Raw genomic sequence first — 20,367 nt, 5'->3', positions numbered from 1 at the left:
GGCATGCGTGTCTCCTATAACATTACTCCCTATGCTTGTCACCCTTCTGACCTTTGACCCCATGATGGCCTTCCTTTCTGTGGTCCAGCCTCATTTCCTTATACCCAATGCTCAGCTTCTCGGGCCTTCAATTTTCTTCCTTTCTTCACTATGGTTTGCATTTCCTTCGCAGTGAGTCACCTTGAGCCATGCAGGCCCCCAGCTGTGCAGGACCCAGGAGGAAGGCACCCCAAGCAGGGTACCTGGGGGAGGGGGAGGGGTGTTGACCAAAGAGCCCATGGGAAGAAGAGGTCTGTGGGCTGTGTGTCTCAGCTGTGGGATCTGAACAGACCCCTAAAGTCTCGGCCAGGAAACAAGGGCCCTGTTGGCCATACCCTAGGGGCACCCATGTTGTGCAAGAGGCATGTGCCCCCAGCTGTGTTTTTGAAAGACTACACATTAGAGAGGATTTTTTTTTTTTTCTTTTTAAAAAGGAGTGGGGACAGGGAGGAAAGGGTGGTGGTCTTAGAATGTGAGACATCCTCTCAGCTGCCTCGAATCAGAGATTGTCAGGGCTGGGTGAAGTCCTGTCCACTGCGTACTCCATGACCCTGTGGGAGTGTGGTAGGGAGGAGGGCCAGATGGAGTAGAGATGGAGAAGCGTTCAGAACCCCTACCTCGGGCAGCCTGCCCGGCCAAGTGAGTGAGAGAACATCCCCTTTTTTGGTCTTGGAGAGTAAGGGCAGCTATCCTATCAGGAAAAAGTTATAGACTCTAATGCTTCCAAAACCAAGAGGCTGGTTGGTGCCTGGATGCTGATCACCAGAACAACAGGCGAGCAAGAGGAAAAGCTGAGGGGGACTGGGGCGGCGTTTAGGAAACTTGTCACCCATAACACCACCTGACCTGTATTTGAACGTAGTCATTTTCCCTAGCTTGCTGACAGTGTGGCTGCCACAGAGCAGGCCACCTGGTGGCATGCTGGGTGCTGCACAGTGACCCCAAAAGACACGGGAGACTGTATTCCCAAGGAGCTAAACAGCTGATAGGGGAGGCGAGACAGGACCCAGGAGCACCCAGCAGGGTCTGCACGAACGAATATAAGAACTCCTCGGGGATAGACAGCAGCAGGGCAGATGGTCCCCAGCAGTGCTACAGACACACAGACAAACACAACCACGTGGGCCTTGAGATCAACCTTGGAGGCTGACCCAGATTCCTCAGATAGGTTTGAAGCTCTCAATTAGTGTTTCCAGAGGTTTATTCTGGAAGAGACGTCGGCTCCTCTTGGAATCACTTTGGAGCACGTTTCCTCTTCAGACCAGTTATAAACATCAGGACCAGGTCCCCAGAGAGCAAAGTCACTCTATGTAGATGGTGGATCAGGCCCCAATAGAAGAGGCTCAGAAGCCAATAGAAGAGGATCAGAAATAAGGGAGCCTCAAAAATAGTAAAATGGCTGCAAACTCCCACTCTTAAATCAAGCCAGTCATGTTAACAGACCTCACACCTGAGGGATGGTTTTGCTTGTTTGCCCATTTCTCCCACATGGAAGGAAACAGGTGCTAAGAAAGGTAAGTTATAAAAGAAGACTCCTGGGACTTCCCTGGTGGTCCAGTGGTTAAGATTCTGTGCTTCCAATGCAGGGGGCACAGGTTCAACCCCTGGTTGGAAAACTAAGATCTGATGTACCGCAGGGCAAGGAAGCCCACCCACCACAACTGCTGAGTCAACACACTCTGGAGTCCATGAGCCACAACGAGAGTCCGTGGGCCGCAACGCAAGACCCTACTTTCCCAACAAAAGTGCCACAACTATGCCCCAAGGCAGCAAAAAAAAAAAAAAATTCGCTATACTATTTTCAGGGTTCAATACAAAAGGAAAATGTAAGACTCCTTGTTTAAGAAGAAAAATAAACCTGAAAGGTACTAAAAATTAAAAAAATAAAAATAAATGAAAGAAAACTACTGCCTTATCCTGATTAACTGGGAACAAACACAGAGATGACTTCTTTCCTATAAAAGTGAAAGCTGTAGGGAATGGAACCAGGGGTTCTCAACCAGGGCGCTCTTGGTATTACGGCCTGGAGAGTTTCTTTGCTATGAGGGACTGTCCTGTGCTCTGTAGGATATTCAGCAGGGCTTTGTTGACTGGGCCCTGGCTCCGTGTGCGACAACCAAGAAGGTCTCCCGACGCTGTCAAAGGTCCCCTGGGGGCAAAGTCACGTGCAATGGAGTCTCACTGAGACAGATGAAGGGATTGGGGTCCCAGGCTGCACTAGGGACAAGCCTCCTGCTCATTTGGAAAGGGCTTGACTTCCAAAATGGAAACAGAATCACAGGAGTGTCAGTGAAGGTCACAGGGCTCAGCATGATCAAATTCAAATAACTTGTGGTGCCTTCTCGAGAAAAAAACGTTTGAGGATTTCCAGGGTCTATATAAATTACTTTTATAGCGTCGTTAGTTAGATATGTACAGACATGAAACCAGGCATGCATCCCACAGGCCTGTAACTTCTACAACTATAAAATCAAAACAGCTTCACGATTGTGACAACCCAACAGCAAAGCAATAAATCTTAAGTTAACAGCATTCCTTTAATGAGACAGATGGCATGATTTTGTGAAGTAAACTGCCCCTGGCTTTGTCACTGGGTGCCAAGTCCTCTTGGGGGTAGGGCATCGTCCCCTGACTCACATCTCACACAACACAGTCTCTTCAAACCTCCATGAAAACTCTGGCTGTGAGCCTCCCATGAGGTCACTTGGCAAACGCAGACACTGCTCATGAGGGCCACCTGTGCGTTCACCTTACCGGTCTGAGACAATCGAAGCAACACCTCTGGGCCCCAGTGTGATCATAACCAGAGAGTGATGCTGGCTCTGTCAGCTTTAAGGTGGACTTACAGAGGACCCAGATGACGTGCGTGTTCTTTAGAGTCTCATCCAAATGGGAAGAATTTCTTATTTTTAAAGAATTTAAGTTCCCACAGAGAACTCCCAAGAATACACCAGGAGACTCTCAGAGGAGTTCTAACTGGGTCTGATCCTCTTTACAGATGAGGTTCAAGACCCTGAAAACTGCCCTGGGAAACGAGTGCGGAGGCTCAGGGCTGGCTGGAAAGGGGCCTGGGCTCTGGTGGCCAACGCCCTTTCCTCTCCATCCCTGTACCACATTAGAGAATTCTTACGTGAGACTATGCATAAGATTTAGCTTATTGTTTTAAATGTCCATTCAACTGAACACGCCCATTTTTTAAAGTAACTAAATTGATCTAGGGGGTTTCTTTTTTCAAATCTCAATCTTTTAGTATTTGTTTGTGCACACTTAGTGCAGGTGTGTGTGAAATACAACATACACATTTACATAAAAGTTCATTAAACATTAATATCCAGTTTAGGGACTGGCCTGGAGGTCCAGCAGCTAAGACTTTGAGTTCGCAATGCAGGGGGCCTGGGTTTGGTCCCTAGTCAGGGAGCTAGACCCCACAAGTCATAGCTAACAATTTCTACACGTTGCAACAAAAGATTCCACAGGCTGCAACTAAACATCCATGATCCACACGAAAATCAAAGATCCCGCATGCTGTGACCAAGACCTAGTGAAGTCCAATAAATAAATATTTTTTAAAAATCTTGAAAAATATCTAGTTTAGTGAAAAATTGTGAAGCGAAAACTCATGAAACAAAACATTTCCAGTGCCCAGAAGTCCCGAGTATACTTTGCAACCACAATTCTTCCTTTCCTCCAAAAGTAATTACCATTAAAGGAAACCATAAGCAAGGTGAAAAGACAGCCTTCAGAATGGGATAAAATGACAGCAAATGAAGCAACAGACAAAGAATTAATCTCAAAAGTATACAAGCAACTCCTGCAGCTCAATTCCAGAAAAATAAATGACCCAATCAAAAAATGGGCCAAAGAACTAAACAGATATTTCCCCAAAGAAGCCATACAGATGGCTAACAAACACATGAAAAGAGGCTCAACATCACTCATTATCAGAGAAATGCAAATCAAAACCACAATGAGGTACCATTTCACGCCAGTCAGAATGGCTGCGATCCAAAAGTCTACAAGCAATAAATGCTGGAGAGGGTGTGGAGAAAAGGGAACCCTCTTACACTGTTGGTGGGAATGCAAACTAGTACAGCCACTATGGAGAACAGTATGGAGATTTCTTTAAAAATTGCAAATAGAACTGCCTTATGACCCAGCAATCCCACCGCTGGGCATACACACCGAGGAAACCAGAATTGAAAGAGACACGTGTACCCCAATGTTCATCACAGCACTGTTTATGGAAACAACATGGACATGGAAACAACCTAGATGTCCATCAGCAGATGAATGGATAAGAAAGCTGTGGTACATATACACAACGGAGTATTACTCAGCCATTAAAAAGAACACATTTGAATCAGTTCTAATGAGGTGGATGAAACTGGAGCCTATTATACAGAGTGAAGTAAGCCAGAAAGAAAAACACCAATACAGTATACTAACACATATATATGGAACTTAGAAAGATGGTAATGATAACCCTGTATGTGAGACAGCAAGAGAGACACAAGTGTATAGAATAGTCTTATGGGCTCTGTGGGAGAGGGCGAGGGTAGGATGATTTGGGAGAATGGCATTGAAATGTGTATAATATCATATGTGAAATGAAATGCCAGTCCAGGTTCGATGCACAATACCGGATGCTCGGGGCTGGTGCACTGGGATGACCCAGAGGGATGGTACAGGGAAGAAGGTGGGAGGGGGGTTCAGGATGGGGAACACGTGTACACCTGTGGCAGATTCATGTTGATGTATGGCAAAACCAATACAATATTGTAAAGTAATTAGCCTCCAATTAAAATAAATAAATTTATATTTTTAAAAATAGAAGAAAAGAAAACTCAAACAAAACAAAACAAAAGTAATTGCCATCCTAACCTTACTTCTTATAGTGATTCCCTGGCTTTTCTTTATAGTGTTGCCCTCTCTATATGCATCCCTGAACAACAGACTGAGTTCTGCCTGTTTGTTTAAGAGCTTCTACCAATTGCGTCTGGCTTCTTTTGCTCAACATTCTGTCTGTGGAATTCATCCCTGCTATTGTAAGTGGCCCTGGCTCTCACTTATCCTTTCTAAGTCCGTCAGACATTTGGGTTGTTTCCAGCTTGGGGCTATTAGGAACAATGCTTCTCTAAACACTCTTGTATATACCCTGATCCACAGGAAATACATACACATCTCCCTCCAGGGCATTTTCCCACAGTGGCATTTCTTCACTCGTCAACAGGGTGTGTGAATTTTCAACCTCAGTAGCCAATAACTATTTTCCAAAGTCATTGCTTCAGTTGAAAATCCCACTAGCAGTACTTCCCATTATTCTCTGTCCTCATTAGCACTTATTATTGTCAAACTTTAAAATTGTAACTGTCGGGTGGGTGTGTAGAGATATCTCATTATGGGTTTAATTTGCATTTCCCTGGTTATGAAGGAAAAAAAAAATAAAGTATCTCTTGCTTCAGTCATTGGGCACATGAATTTCTTCCTATGGGATGTGCCTGTTTAAATGTTTTACCATCTTTCTATTGTCAAATGTAAATTTTCTTCTTAAATCAATGTTATCTTCATCAAAATTTTGTTTGATACAAGTGTATGCCCATCTTTCAAGGTACCTCTGCTTACCTGAGGACTATATACAGCTAGAGGCAAAATGTCTAAGATGTGCAAGTTTGGAAGTGATTTTTTTCTACTCCAAGTCATTAAAAAGATAACAATAGAGATTCACAGAGGAAATACCTATCCAGATCTTTTTTCTTGCCTTAATTTTCCAAATTCAATATCCTTTTATTGAGTTTGCTCCCTCCTGCTTCCCTATATTTTCCTAGAGAACAAACATACCCTTGTATATCACCATACTTTGTTAAAATCACCAAGAACAGCCAAACTAATTTATTATTCTATTCTGTATTTCTCAGTGCAGTGTGTTGTATGCACTGTTATGAGTTAGCTAAATGTCTATAGTGAAGTGGTTGAATATATATGACAATGTAGCTGAAATTTAAATAAAATATGCATATACAACTCTAATAGTTATGGTATCTAATAAAAAATAAACAGCTCAAGCCTCAGCTCTAGCTTTTGCTCCCCTTATCTCCTTTAGACATTTGGGGATGAGCTCATTGGCAAAGAGTGAAGCCCATATAATCTATCATTAAATAAATTATTCAGTAATCTGTGATGCCCTTGTAACATGAGAATCCCCTATTAAAAAAATAAATAGCTGCTCTGCTTATGGAGGCATGTGCCTACAGTATATAGTCTTTGTAAAAGTTGCTTTGCTAGTGAACCCAATTAGGCCTCCCTGGTCATCTACAGAATTCATGTTTGTTGCAGGGTTTTTATACTCAACCATTTATCACATGCATATGTGTGGGTATGTGATACGTATACACACACCCAGAGAACCATCAGAGAAAGTCCAAGCATGTATGAGCTATTTGTTAGAACTGTCTCTTTTTTCCCATAACACTTTGGACCCTCAAATAGGGACAAATTGAGTTTGGGACATTCTATGATAGTGATAGGAGTTTCTGGCTGTATCCAAACAACTGGGTCTCTACTTTTTTTAAAGTAAACATTTAAGTTGTCTGCTAAAAGCATCAATTTCCCTCCAGACAAATAAAGACATGGACACCAAGTTTCCCCTCTTACCTCTCATTTTCCCCCAGGGGTGAGTAGAAGGCCTGAAAGCTGGGGTGGGATCTGGGCTGCATGGAGTTGAGGAACTGAGGAGGCAGCTTACAGATCAGAACTGGGCAGAGAGCCCAAATGCATTCTCATTCTGGAAGGGCTGGAAAAGAAATAGGTGTCTATTTTTCACAGTTTAATTTTTTGATTAGAAAAATATCTTATGAAGGTAGAAACATAATTGGTATGTGGACTAAGCAATTCCCTTTATTGTAGGCCCATGATGGCCAGAATAGCTCATTAACTACGTTATTCATGCGGTATTTGTCACTTCTGAGTTGGCAATTACTGGAAATGTTTCAACACTGCATCAAGTCATGTCTCAAAAGCAGACACTGATAGAATACTAAGCATGTCGGGAAAAATGTAGATTGATGAGTGGAGTGGAATTATGTGAATACTAGTGGAAATTAGGTGGAAATTTTGAAATTTTCCAACACTTCACACAGTTGTTTAGTAAAGAAGTTTCTGAAAAAACAGTACATGAGACAGCGAAAGACAAATACTGTATGATATCACTTATCTGTGGAATCTGAAAAAACACCACAAACTAGTGAATATAACAAAAAAGAAGCAGACTCACGGATATAGGGAACAAACTAGTGGTTACCAGTGGGGAGAGGGAAGGTAGGAGAAGCAATACAGGAGTACGAGATTAAGAGGTACAGACAACTATGTATAAAAATAAACTACACGGATATATTGTACAGCTAAGGAAATATTAGCAACATATAGACAATAATAGCTATAAATGAAATATAACCTTTAAAATTGTAAACCACTGTATTGTATACCTATAACTTACTAATACTGTACAACTATAGCTCAGTTTTTAAAAAGTAAAAAACAAGAAGATAATGTATTAGAAAAAGCAACGCATGAAAGTTGCACAAATGAGCTTACAATTAAAAACTGAACTATAAAAAGATTTCAGAACTTAAATTACCACAATGAGGTTCTACTACACACCCATCAGGATGATGATAATATGAAGTAGTAACGATATCAATTATTGGCAAGGATGCACAAAAAATGAATCACTCATACTTTGCTGGTGGAGAACATTTTGATAGTTTCCTATAAAACTAAACATGCAGTTACCACATGATCTAGCAACTGCACTCTTGGGCAATTATCCCAGAAGATAAAAACTTACATTTTATCTTTATACAAAAATCTATATATGAACGTTCATAGCAGTTTTATCCATAATTGCCCCAAACTGAAAACAACCCAGATGTCCTTCAGTGGATGAATGGTTAAATTAACTACGGTACATCTATACATTGAATACAACCCAGCATAAAAAGAAACAGCTTATTAACCCGTGCAAAAACTTGGATGGATCTCAAGGGAATCATTGCTGTTGTTTAGTAGCTAAACAACTTGTGTCTGACTCTTTGCTACTCCACGGACTGCAGTGCACCAGGCTTCCCTGTCCTCCACTATGTCCCAGAGTTTGCTCAAACTCATGTTCATTGAGTCAGTGATGCTATCCAGCCATCTCATCCTCTACTGCCCTCTTCTCCTCCTGCCTTCAATCTTTCCCAGCATCAGGGTCACTTTTGAGGGAATTAAATTGAGTCCAAAAAGCCAGTCCTGAAGGTTTCATAGGTTCTGATTTCATTTATATAACTCTTTTTAAATATGTCATTTATTTGTTTATTTTTGGCTGCGCTGGGTCTTCACTGCTGCACTCAGGCTTTCTCTTGCTGTGGCTCGTGGGCTTCCCATTGCAGTGGTCTCTCTTGATGTAGCACATGGGCTCCAGGATCCGAAGGCTCAGTAGTCGTGGCTCACAGGCTCTAGAGTTCAGGCTCAGTAGAGTGGTGGGTGGGCTTAGTTGCTCTGCCGCACCTTCCTGGAATCTTCCTGGAACAGGGATGAAACCTGTGTCTCCTGCATTGGCAGGTGGGTTCTTCACCACTGGACCACCAGGGACGTCTTATATAACATTCTTGAAACAGCAAAAATATAGTAATAGAGAACAGGTTGTCAGGGGTTCAGGCTGGGGGTAGTGAGGAGGGAGCAAGACGAGGATGTGTGGCGTTAGACAAAGGTAACACAAGAGATAGTGACATAAACGAAACTCCACGTGATAAAATAGCAAAGAACTAAATACACACACATACAACAAGGGAAATATGAATAAGATCTGGGGATTAGACTGGTGTCAATATCCTGACTCTGATATTGTACCACAGTTTTACAAGATGTTTACCATTGGGGAAAATTGGGCAAAGAACTTACAGTATCTCCCTATATTATTTCTTACTGCGCATGAATCTACCTCATAATAAAGTGTTCAATTAAATTTTAAAAATTAAATGCAATCTGGTATTCTTATGATGAGTCTTTGTTAACCTTGTTATAGAAAGAAAGAATTCAGGTATGAGGCTACAGAAAGACCAGTGGGGAATCCCAAGAAGCCTGGAAAATGTTCAAAGTGGAGGACAAAAGCAGAGGCTGGAGTTATTCCTGCCCCTGTGCATGCACATGGGTGAAGGAGGTTTTTTGGGCGCCAGGGCAGCATGAGCGGGGAGCTCTTACCAACAGGGATCTGCTATGTGCTAGTGAGGAAGCTTCCAGAGGCCCAGGAAGGGAACACATAGCAGCTCCCAATGGGGGCCCAATTTCCAGCCATGAGTTTTTTTTTTTAACTTCAGTAACTCAAACATCCTTCTTGTTGTTCAGTTGCTCAATTATTTCTGACTCTTTGCGACCCCATGGACTGCAGCATCCCAGGCTTCCCTGTCCTTCACCATCTTCTGGAGTTTGCTCACACTCATGTCCATTGAGTCAGTGATGCCATCCAGAAGACAGAACGAATCCACAAGCTGCTTAAACCCAATCATGTGTGTGTGATGGATTCAAACCACAGAGAACGTGGATGATCTTTGGGTGGCTATGCATGAGTCACCGCAGCTTTGATTGTGCTTTTGTTTGGTTATCAAACTGCAGTTCCACTGATGCCCTCTCCAGGAGTGTATTCTCTGCAAGCAATGTGAGAAGGTGCTTGGGTTGAATTGAAAATTTGCCCTGAGTTTGCAATTATATGCCCTTCTTTATTCAGACCTCAATTAACTCAGCTTTTGGATAATCTATGGTGAAGAAAAAGAATTGACCAAGAATGAAAAGAAATGGATAAGTCAATGCAGGAACTGGAAGTCTGTTCCCAGAGACCGTGGGTGGGCTTAGTGGAACCTTAAAACCTTAAGGCCTCACCCCATCTCAGAGCCAGATGTGAGTGGAAGAGGCTGATAATAACTTAATGACTGACTGGAGTGGGGGTAGGAGTCCAGGAGATTAGTGAGAAAAACAGAACAGGCCACTTACTTAGCATTCTGTTAAAAACTGCAAACTTCAATACTGATTTCTGAATAATAATTCACAGCCTATACTTTACTGGTTCCTTAATCCCACTTCAGAAAAAGCATGTTCTGCAAAATTTGTTTCTTAATAGCTCTAGTTCTGACTATCTGTCACCTTGGTTCATTTGCTGTCCTTCAGGCAGTCATTGTTGTTCTGTGTTTAAAAGATGGTTGATGTCCTTTATTTAGGTACCTTAATGAACCTCTATCAGGCATTTTCAGCTTGAACAGTGAGATCTATATTTTTCACTGTCTTGATGGCCCACCAGAGTAAAACAGATAGCTTGGGGTAAATATGGAAAAAAGATGAACTTTGGAGGCAGACAGAACTGCATTTGCCAACTGTGTGACCTCATCAACTTATTTAACTTCTCTGAATCTATATAGCAAAATACTTAAAGGTACAGGCTTTAGGAAGATGTGTTACATATATTCAATGGAATATTACTCCAATATTGAAAAAGATGAAATAATGCTATTTGTAGCAACATGGACGAACTTACAAATTGTCATATTGAGTGAAATAAGTCAGACAGAGAAAGATAAATATCATTTGATGTTGCTTATATCTGAAATCTTAAAAAAATAAACTTATTTATAAAACAGAAACAGACTCACATACTTAGACAATGAACTTATGATTACCAGAAGGGGATGGAGGGGGGAAGGCAGAGTTAGGGAATTTGGGACTGACATGCACACACTGCTATATTTAAAGTGGATAACCAGCAAGGACCTACTGTATAGAACAGGGAACTCTGCTCAATATTATGTAACAATCTTAATGGAAAAAGAATTTTTGAAAGAATAGACACATGTATGTGTATAACTGAATCACTTGCTGCACACCTGAAACTAACCCAACATTGCTAATCAACTATGATCCAATACAAAACAAAGTTAAAAAATTTTTTTTAAAACAAAACAAAAAAAGAGTATAATATGCACTGAGGGGAGATACATTTTGTGAACTTTGTGTATTTCCACCCAGAAAAGAACAGCAATACATTGTTATTTTACGAATGGGATTTGATTATATAAAATAAAATGTGCTCTATAAATATATATAAAAGTACAGGCTTTTGGATCAGACCACGTGATTTGAATCCTAGTACCACTACATACTGCCTGAGTGTCCTTGAATAAATTACTAAACGTGTTTAAACCTTAGTTTCTTCACCTGTCAAATACATGTCACAGCTAGTTTCTCTCCTTCCTTAAAAATACACTCTTGGCTTTTAGCTGTGCCCATGGCCTTCTAAATAAAGGCCACATTTTTCAAGCTCCCAGGTAGCTAGTTGTGGCTATGTGACTATGTTCTAAAATATCATGTGCAATTTCTGGGAAGTACACTTAAAGGAAGGGTGTGTGCTCGTTTTCATCTCTTCTTTCATCTTGTCTGCTGGAACGCAGATATGATGGCAGGAGCTAAGCAGCTATCTTAGACCATGACAGTGACAGCCATACTCTAAGGGCTGGCAGAGCTGAAAGCTGAAAGAAGCTGCTCTCTCTGAATAGTTTGAACTTTCATTTAAATTCTAATGTGAGCAAATACAACTTGTGTATTTAAATCACTGTTAACTCATGTTTTTTGTCACATGTTATCTGAACCTAATCCTAACTGCTAGAATAAAGATCAAAATAGCTACCAAGGGACATGAATGAAAAAGGACCTTCAGAAGTTCTTTCCTCCATAAAAGCAATGAGAAAACTTGCCAAAATGATCAGAATCAACTTTTTTGAAAACTCTGAAAATTAGCAAAAGACTTTTTGGTGAGCCTATTTATTCAATTCGTAGGTATATGTTCAAGAAGAACCACTAGATCTCGGTAGGAACAGCAAGCTTTGTGGCATTTTAATATGACCCTTTTCCAGCTCTATGGTGACCTTGAAAATAAAAGCTTCCAATCGTGCTGAAAATTAGAAACCTTCCAGCCACCGGAGGGGGCAAAACAGGATTGAAGCACCTTTAAAAACCTCATTCCCAGAGAATGGTTTTTATTTGACTTGTCTGGTAATCTTGTGAAAGACCCCACTGGTATCTTTATTTGACCTATGTTGGAGCTCACTCACATGGCAGGCCTTTTACTCTGGTATTTCTGTTGACAAAAATTTCAAGGCAATTATTTGATTTTATAGCTGCCTAAAGTGGTAGGTAACAGTTGGGACAAACGATAAGCTAACCAAAAAGTTCAAAAGGAAAAACTGTGGAATGAAATGTTTATAGAAACTTTGAAAAACCCTGACACTTTCTTGGGAATCTACAAGGACGTACTCATTTGTAGGGCTGTGCATATATTCAGAAAATACCTGAGAAAGCCCTAAATTCTCACCCTGAAGCTCTGAAAAGGGAGGAAATAAAGGTTAAGACAGAGTTGTCAACTGCCTGGCTAAGAATTGAAAATGTGCTTCAACACTCTCCTCAGCAAAGACTAGGAGACTTATTAGTTATAGGTATTTAAAGAAATCTCTGTGCAATCATTAGCTGACCACTAAGATAATTAAACAGAGACTTCAGCAGTCAACCTAACACAGAAAACAGATTTAGTTAAAAAAAAAACCACTAAATAAATAACAACAGCAAAACAAACCTGGGAAGGGTAGAAAATCTGATTTCCAAAGTTGTCACATCATATTTAAAATATTTAAGGTTTAAAAGTATTACCAGACAAGCTGGTAAGCAAGAAAACACAGCCCATACACTGGAAAAAAGCAATCAATAGAAACTGTCCCTGAAGAAGTCCAGACATTGGATTTACTAGGTGAAGACCTTAAGTCAGCTGTTTTAAATGTATTCAAAGAACTAAAATAAATCATGTCTAAAGAAATAAAGTATAAGAATTATATATCACCAGAGAATATTAATAGAAAGATAGAAATGTCACATACACATACACACATATAAAGAACCAAAGAGAAGCTCTGATGTTGAAATGGAAAATTCACTAGAGGAGCTCAAAAGAAGATGGGAGCTGGCAGAAGAAAGAGTTAGCAAACTTGAAAGATAGGTCAATTGCAAGTATCCAGTCTTAGGAACATAAAGAGAAAAGGAAGAAAGAAAATGGACAGAATGTCAAAGATTTGTGTGGGACAGCATTAAGTGTACCAACATATGCATAATTGGAGTTTCAAAAGGAAAGGAGAAAAGGCAAAAGAACACTTGAAGAAATAATGGCTTAAAAAGTCCCAAATTTGATGGAAAACATCAATCTACCATTCAAGATACTCAGCAAACTCCAGGTAGTATAAACTCGAAAGATCCACATCTGGACACATCAAAATCAAACTGTCAAAAGCCAAGGCAAAAAGAGAAACTTGAAAATAGCAAGAGGGAATCAACCTACCATATACAAAAAGTTTTCAGTAAAATTAACTCTTACTCCAATTAAAAGGCAGATATTGGCAGAATGGATAAAAATAAACCAATACAATACAACTATATGCTTTCTATAAGAGATATGTTTTAGACACAAATAAATTGAAAGTAAAACAATGGAAAGAATATACCATGTAAACAGTCACCAAAAGAGACAGATAAAACATTACACAAATTAATTACATGTCCAGAGATCAAATTGCCAACATCCACTGGATCATAGAAAAAGCAAGAGAGTTCCAGAAAAACATCTATTTCTGCTTTATTGACTATGCCAAAGCCTTTGACTGTGTGGATCACAATAAACTCTGGAAAATTCTGAAAGAGATGGGAATACCAGACCACCTGACCTGCCTCTTGAGAAACCTGTATGCAGGTCAGGAAGCAACAGTTAGAATTGGACATGGAACAACAGACTGGTGCCAAATAGGAAAATGAGTACGTCAAGGCTGTATATTGTCACCCTGCTTATTTAACTTCTATGCAGAGTACATCATGAGAAACACTGGACTGGAAGAAACACAAGCTGGAATCAAGATTGCTGGAAGAAATATCAGTAACCTCAGATATGCAGATGACACCACCCTTACAGCAGAAAGTGAAGAGGAACTGGAAAGGCTCTTGATGAAAGTGAAAGAGGAGAGGGAAAAAGTTGGCTTAAAGCTCAACATTCAGAAAACGAAGATCATGGCATCTGGTCCCATCACTTCATGGGAAATAGATGGGAAAACAGTGGAAACAGTGTCAGACTTTATTTTTTTGGGCTCCAAAATCACTGCAGATGGTGACTGGAGCCATGAAATTAAAAGATGCTTACTCCTTGGAAGAAAAGTTATGACCAACCTAGATAGCATATTCAAAAGCAGAGACATTACTTTGCCGACTAAGGTCCGTCTAGTCAAGGCTATGGTTTTTCCAGTGGTTATGTATGGATGTGAGAGTTGGACTGTGAAGAAGGCTGAGCACCAAAGAATTGATGCTTTTGAACTGTGGTGTTGGAGAAGACTCTTGAGAGTCCCTTGGACTGCAAGGAGATCCAACCAGTCCATTCTGAAGGAGATCAACCCTGGGACTTCTTTGGAAGGAATAATGCTAAAGCTGAAGCTCCAGTACTTTCGCCACCTCATGCGAAGAGTTGACTCATTGGAAAAGACTCTGATGCTGGGAGGGATTGGGGGCAGGAGGAGAAGGGGATGACCGAGGATGAGATGGCTGGATGGCATCACTGACTCGATGGACATGAATCTGAGTGAACTCCGGGAGTTGGTGATGGACAGGGAGGCCTGGCGTGCTGTGATTCATGGGGTCGCAAAGAGTCAGACATGACTAAGCGACTGAACTGAGAACTGATACTAACATATGACCAAATTGTTGCTAGAGAAAAAGAAGAAAATTTCATAATAAAAGGGTCAATCTGTCAAAAAAGTCAAAGCAATTACAAACATATGTACTTATCAAAGTCCCAAAGGACATGAAGCAAAAATAACAGAATTGAAAGGAGAAATACTAATTCAGCAATAACAGTTGGAAACTTCAAAACCTTGCTTTCAATAATAAATCTAAAAATGAGACAGAAGATCAACAAAAAAACAGAAGACCTGAACAGCACTATAAACCAACTAGACCTGACAGAATATTCCATACAATAGCAAAATACACATTCTTCTAAAGTGCATATGGACCTTTCTCTAGAATAGCCCTATGCTTGGCTACAAACATAATATTAAATCATGAATAATATTAAAATCATACAAAGTACATTCTTCAACCACAAACTGTAAACCAATAACAGAAGAGAATTTGGGAAATTCACAAATCTGTAGAAATTACACAACCTATTTCTAAATAACGAATGGATAAAAAGAAAGAAAGGAAAATTAGAGTAAAGACATGTGAATGTCTCCTGCATTGCTGGTGGATTCTTTACCAGCTGAGCTACCAGGGAAGCCCCCATAAATGAAAACACAACATATTAAGTCTTATGGGCTTAAAACATGCTTAAGCCAAAACATGGCTTCTAAGCCAAAAACATGCTTAGAAGGAAATTTGTAAGTGTTAATATTTTAAAAGGAGAAAGATCTCATATCAATATATAACCTTCCACCTTAAGAAACTGAAAAAGAAGAGCAAACAAAACTCAAAACACACAGAAGAAAACAATGAAGATGAAAGTAAAAATAAAGTACAAAGAAGGGAAAAAATAGAAAACATCAACAAAACAAAGGCCAATTTTTTAAAAAAGATTAGAAAATCGACAAACCGTTAGCTACACTGACCAGGAAATAAGAGAGAAGGCTCAAATTATTAAAATGAGAAATGACAGGGATTACACTGACCTTAGAGAAATTAAATAATAAGGGAATACTAATGAATAGTTGTATTCTAACAAATTAGATAACCTTGATAAAGGGAAAGATGATGTCAAAACTACTCAAGTCACCTTTGAGAGCTGGCAACTTTCACACCTTTCACTTCTCCCTGAAACTCTCATCCATAGTTCTTTCATTTTACCTATTGAAGCCACATGAAATAATGCTAATCTGAAACCACAGCGCTCAGAATTACGACAGACCTAGTTGAGATTCCACTTTAATTGCTCCCCAGCTGAATGATTTGAGACACATTCCCCTCTCTGAACCTCAGTTCGTTCATCTTATATAAAATGGCAGCAATGATTTATATACAATTTTCTCACCAAAACAAAAAGCCCTGAACCACAGGGCTTTACTGGTGAATTCTACCAAAAGTTTATAGGAAAATCAATACCAGTCTTTCACAAACTCTTCCAAAATATAGAAGAGGCAGGAACGTTTCCTAACTTTCTATGAGGACAGTTGTACCTTGATTACAAAACCAGACAAAGACATCACAAGAAAGAAAAAAAAACAACTAGGAAACTGAATTAGCAATATATTAAAATATTTATTATGCTTTATAATATATATATTAAATGACATGGTAAATATGAAAGGCAAGCACATGGAACTCCATCCATGTTCATTTCTTCCCTGTTTTCCCATGAGTATAACAGAATCACCACTGTTTCCATTCTGATTTCCCTCTTCTATGTATAGCTAATCCTCATGATTTGTGAGTTCTGTATTTGCAAATTCACCTACTTACTAAAATTTATTTATAATCCCCAGATCAATACTCATGTTGCTTTCATGCTCATTCATGGATGTGTACAGAGCGTTAGCACATTTGAGTTGTCTGACACACAGGTTCCCAGCTGAGGCAAAACAAATCTTTTTTCTTATATCCTTTGGGGGTTTTGTTTAGTGATTTTTTTTTTTCACATTTTTGTGCTTTTTTCGTTGGTGGTGATTTCACTGTTTAAGTGATCCCCAAGCGTAATGCTGAAATGCTATCTAGCGTTCTAAGGAATAATGTCTGTGACATGCCTTATGCAGGAAATACATTGTATTAGATGAGCACCATTCGGGCATGAGTTACAATGCTATTGGCCATGAGTTCAACGTTAATGAGTCAACAATGTATTTTAAGTAGTAAAAGTGTTAGTCACTCAGTCATATCCAATTTTTTGTAACCTCCATGAACCGTAGCCCACCAGGCTCCTTTGTCTGTGGCATTTTCCAAGCAAGAATACTGGAATTCGTAGCCATTCCTTTCTCCAGGGGATCTTCCCAATGCAGAGATAGAACCCCAGACTCCTCCATTGCAGGCAGATTCTTTGCCATCTGAACCATCTACAAAGCCCTATATTTTAAGTAAGATGTCTTTAAATAGTTACACACATAAAACATTATTATTGATCAGTTGATAACACTATTGTATCCAGAGGCTCATAGGAACTTAACTTGTATTTCCCAAAGGAGCAATGATTCACTATTTTCTATTTGCAGTGACTTTATAGAACATAACTACCATAAGTAACAAGAATCAGCTATTCATGTACCCTGCTGTAATAGATTAAAACACATGGCGACAATATGTGAAGCTGTTTCCATCAACAGACTATTTCCCCATACTTTGAATCTGGGCTGGCCTTGTTCTGTTGGTCACTTGACCAACAGAATGTGGCAGAAGGGTTATGCAAGTTCTGGAGCCTACATTCAAGAGAGCTTGAAGTTTTTGCCTGTTTCATCATGGACCACTGTCCTGAGACTATCATGTCAGGAAGTCAGCTGAGTCTACTGGAGGAGGAGAAGTCACATGAAGAACTGAGGCACCCCAGCCCACAGCCAGCACCAACTTCCAGAAATGTGAATGAGGACATCTAAAATTTCTCAGCCCAGTCGATCCAACCAAGCATAGCTGTGTAAGTAAGCTCAGGAAAAGCCAGCATAGAAGCTGCCCATTCAACTCACAGAATTCCACAAAATTATACTGATTCACCTGCCTGCTCAGAGTTCAGTATGGCCATGGGACTTGCTTTTGCAAATTAAATTTGACACGTCACCTCCAGGTGGAAGCATTTATTTGCTCTTCCTTGTTTTCTCTCTGCTGTGGTTATCAGGGAAATGTGTGTTGATAAGGGAGAGCCTTCAGACTGAATGGAACTCAGAGTCAGCATGGGAGGACAGTTGCTCTGGATAAATGTTCAGACCTCAGATATGGTCTGAGCAACAAAATTTTGTTACACAAATCCTAAGATGTGAAGGCTGTTTTTTACTATAGCATACCTAGCCTCTTCTGATCAACACAGTTGACATAGCACAAATGGAGATTTAAACAGACATTCTCTATACAAGGTATTTTTCCCACCCACCCAAGAATATCTAGACCCCTTTAGAAAGAGGAGTTTAGGCTGATAGTTCAAAGCAAAGTTGGCTATCTGGGATTAATTACAAATATTAATCCGTTTCTTTGAATCCATTCATTCCACATACATCTGTTGGTATCTTTACTGGTTAACTGTACAAAAGACATTCCTGGGCCACCCTGGTGCCAATGTTATAATTCTTTGGAGAACAAAGAGCTGATCCTGAATTAGGTCAGTAGATACAGCATGCAGAGAACAAAACACCGGTCAACTGACCTTGCTGTCTTTGCTGAGCTGTGTCCCATTATCATAGTCAAGTTCACCTTACAGCTCAACTAGCTTGCAACAATTTTCTCATGTGTCAAGTAAAATGAGAAGTAAAATGTGCCCTGGAATATAAATGGCTGATAAAAACAATGGTCCTTAAAAATAGATATAGCCATTTAAGGTCTGGTTACATTCCCTGTCTTTGATATGTTAATATACTACATGGTTATATATGTGAATATGGATAAGTATTTGCATCTTTAGTTTTAAAAATGCACACCAAAATCTCTAGTTATCTCTATAGGTGAGGCCCTGCATAGTGGCAAACACTAGTTAGGTTTGCAAATTGTAGCACTGCTGTAGTCTCAATGTTTGAGTCCCCTGAAATTCATGTTAAATCCTGAAACCCAAAATAATATTAAAAGGTGGGGCCTTCGGGAGGTGACTAGGTCAGGAAGTCAGAGTCCTCATAATGGGATTAGTGCTCTTTTAATAAGGGAGGCCCCAGAGAGATAACTAAGCCCCTTCTGCCATGTGAGGATACAATGAGAAATCTGACCCAGAGGAGGGTCCTTACCTGACCATGCTGGCTCCCTGATCTGAGGCTTCCAGCCTCCAGAACTATGAGAAATATATTTCTGTTGTTTATATGCCACCCAGTCTGTGGTACTTTGTTATAGCAGCTTCATGGACTGAGACAAGCACTTGGTGGGTTTCTACACAAAACACCCATAGTCCAACAAGGTGGAACTGTGTTAACAAACAAAGAAGATCCTCATTATGGAGCAAGTTAAACATGGGCTATCTCTGGCCATCACACAGAGAGACAGAAGATGGATTTACCCGTGGGAAGATCCCCTGGAGGAGGAAATGGTAACTCACTCCAGTATTCTTTCCAGGGAAATCCCAAGGACAGAAGAGCCTGGCGGGCTATAGTCCACGGTGTTGCAAGAGTTGGGCACGACTGAGCATGCACGCTATGCTACACTAACGACATCAGATAGTGCTTGACAAATTGTAGACACACTTGGGCTAATAATGAGGGCCATTTTTCCACATTGTGGTTAGCGTCTTCGCTGCTTTAGATTGGTGCCCATTAAATTAGAATGTAAACCACTGGAAGGGGCTCCCCAGGTGGCTCAGTGGTAAAGAATTCACAGGCCAACGCAGGTGTTGTGGGTTAGATGCCTGGGTCAGTAAGATCCCCTGCGGGAGGAAATAGCAACTCACTCCAGTATTCTTGCCTGGAAAATCTCATAGACAGAGGAGCCTGGTGGGCTACAGTCCATGGGGTTGCAAAAGAGTCGGACACAACTGAGTGACTGATCACACACACCACAGGAAGGGCCAAGTATTTCTGAATTTCCTAATAATTTGTTTCACCGCGTGGGAATTATTCACTATCTTTCCTGCAGAATAATAATAGCTCCTTCCTGTGGCTACAATCCTACCTCTGTAGTAGTGTCTTTCATTTTCTGCAGCAGCTTAGCCCACAGTTTCCATTGAATCTGATCAGAGCCTTCTTTCATTCCCAGCTACCCTTTTCCCTACAGTTCTGGGTGTTGTAAGCCAAAGTTTGGGACATTGGCAAGGATTCAGTTTGAGCCAAACCAGAAGAAATGGATTTGAATTTGAGTTAAAGGAGCAATGATTTGGAATAGGCATAAAGGAAAAATTCTTGATAAACACTTATCTTCAGATTTGGAAACTGATGCCCTGATGAGTTAAGCCAGCCCCAGACCTTCTATGATGAAACTCCAAGTGTAACCTGCATGTGACCAGGCACAACTGGACTGCTCCGCTTCCCCTTGTTGACTTAAAAAATGCACAGATGAAAGTTGTGAGTTAAGTTTTGTTCAGGGCAAAATGAGGACCGCATCCCAGGAGAGAGTACCTCTGGA

This window comes from Capricornis sumatraensis, chromosome 14 (assembly GCF_032405125.1).
Source record: "Capricornis sumatraensis isolate serow.1 chromosome 14, serow.2, whole genome shotgun sequence".
NCBI classification, from domain to species: Eukaryota; Metazoa; Chordata; class Mammalia; order Artiodactyla; family Bovidae; genus Capricornis; species Capricornis sumatraensis.
This window is presented reverse-complemented; position numbering follows the sequence as displayed.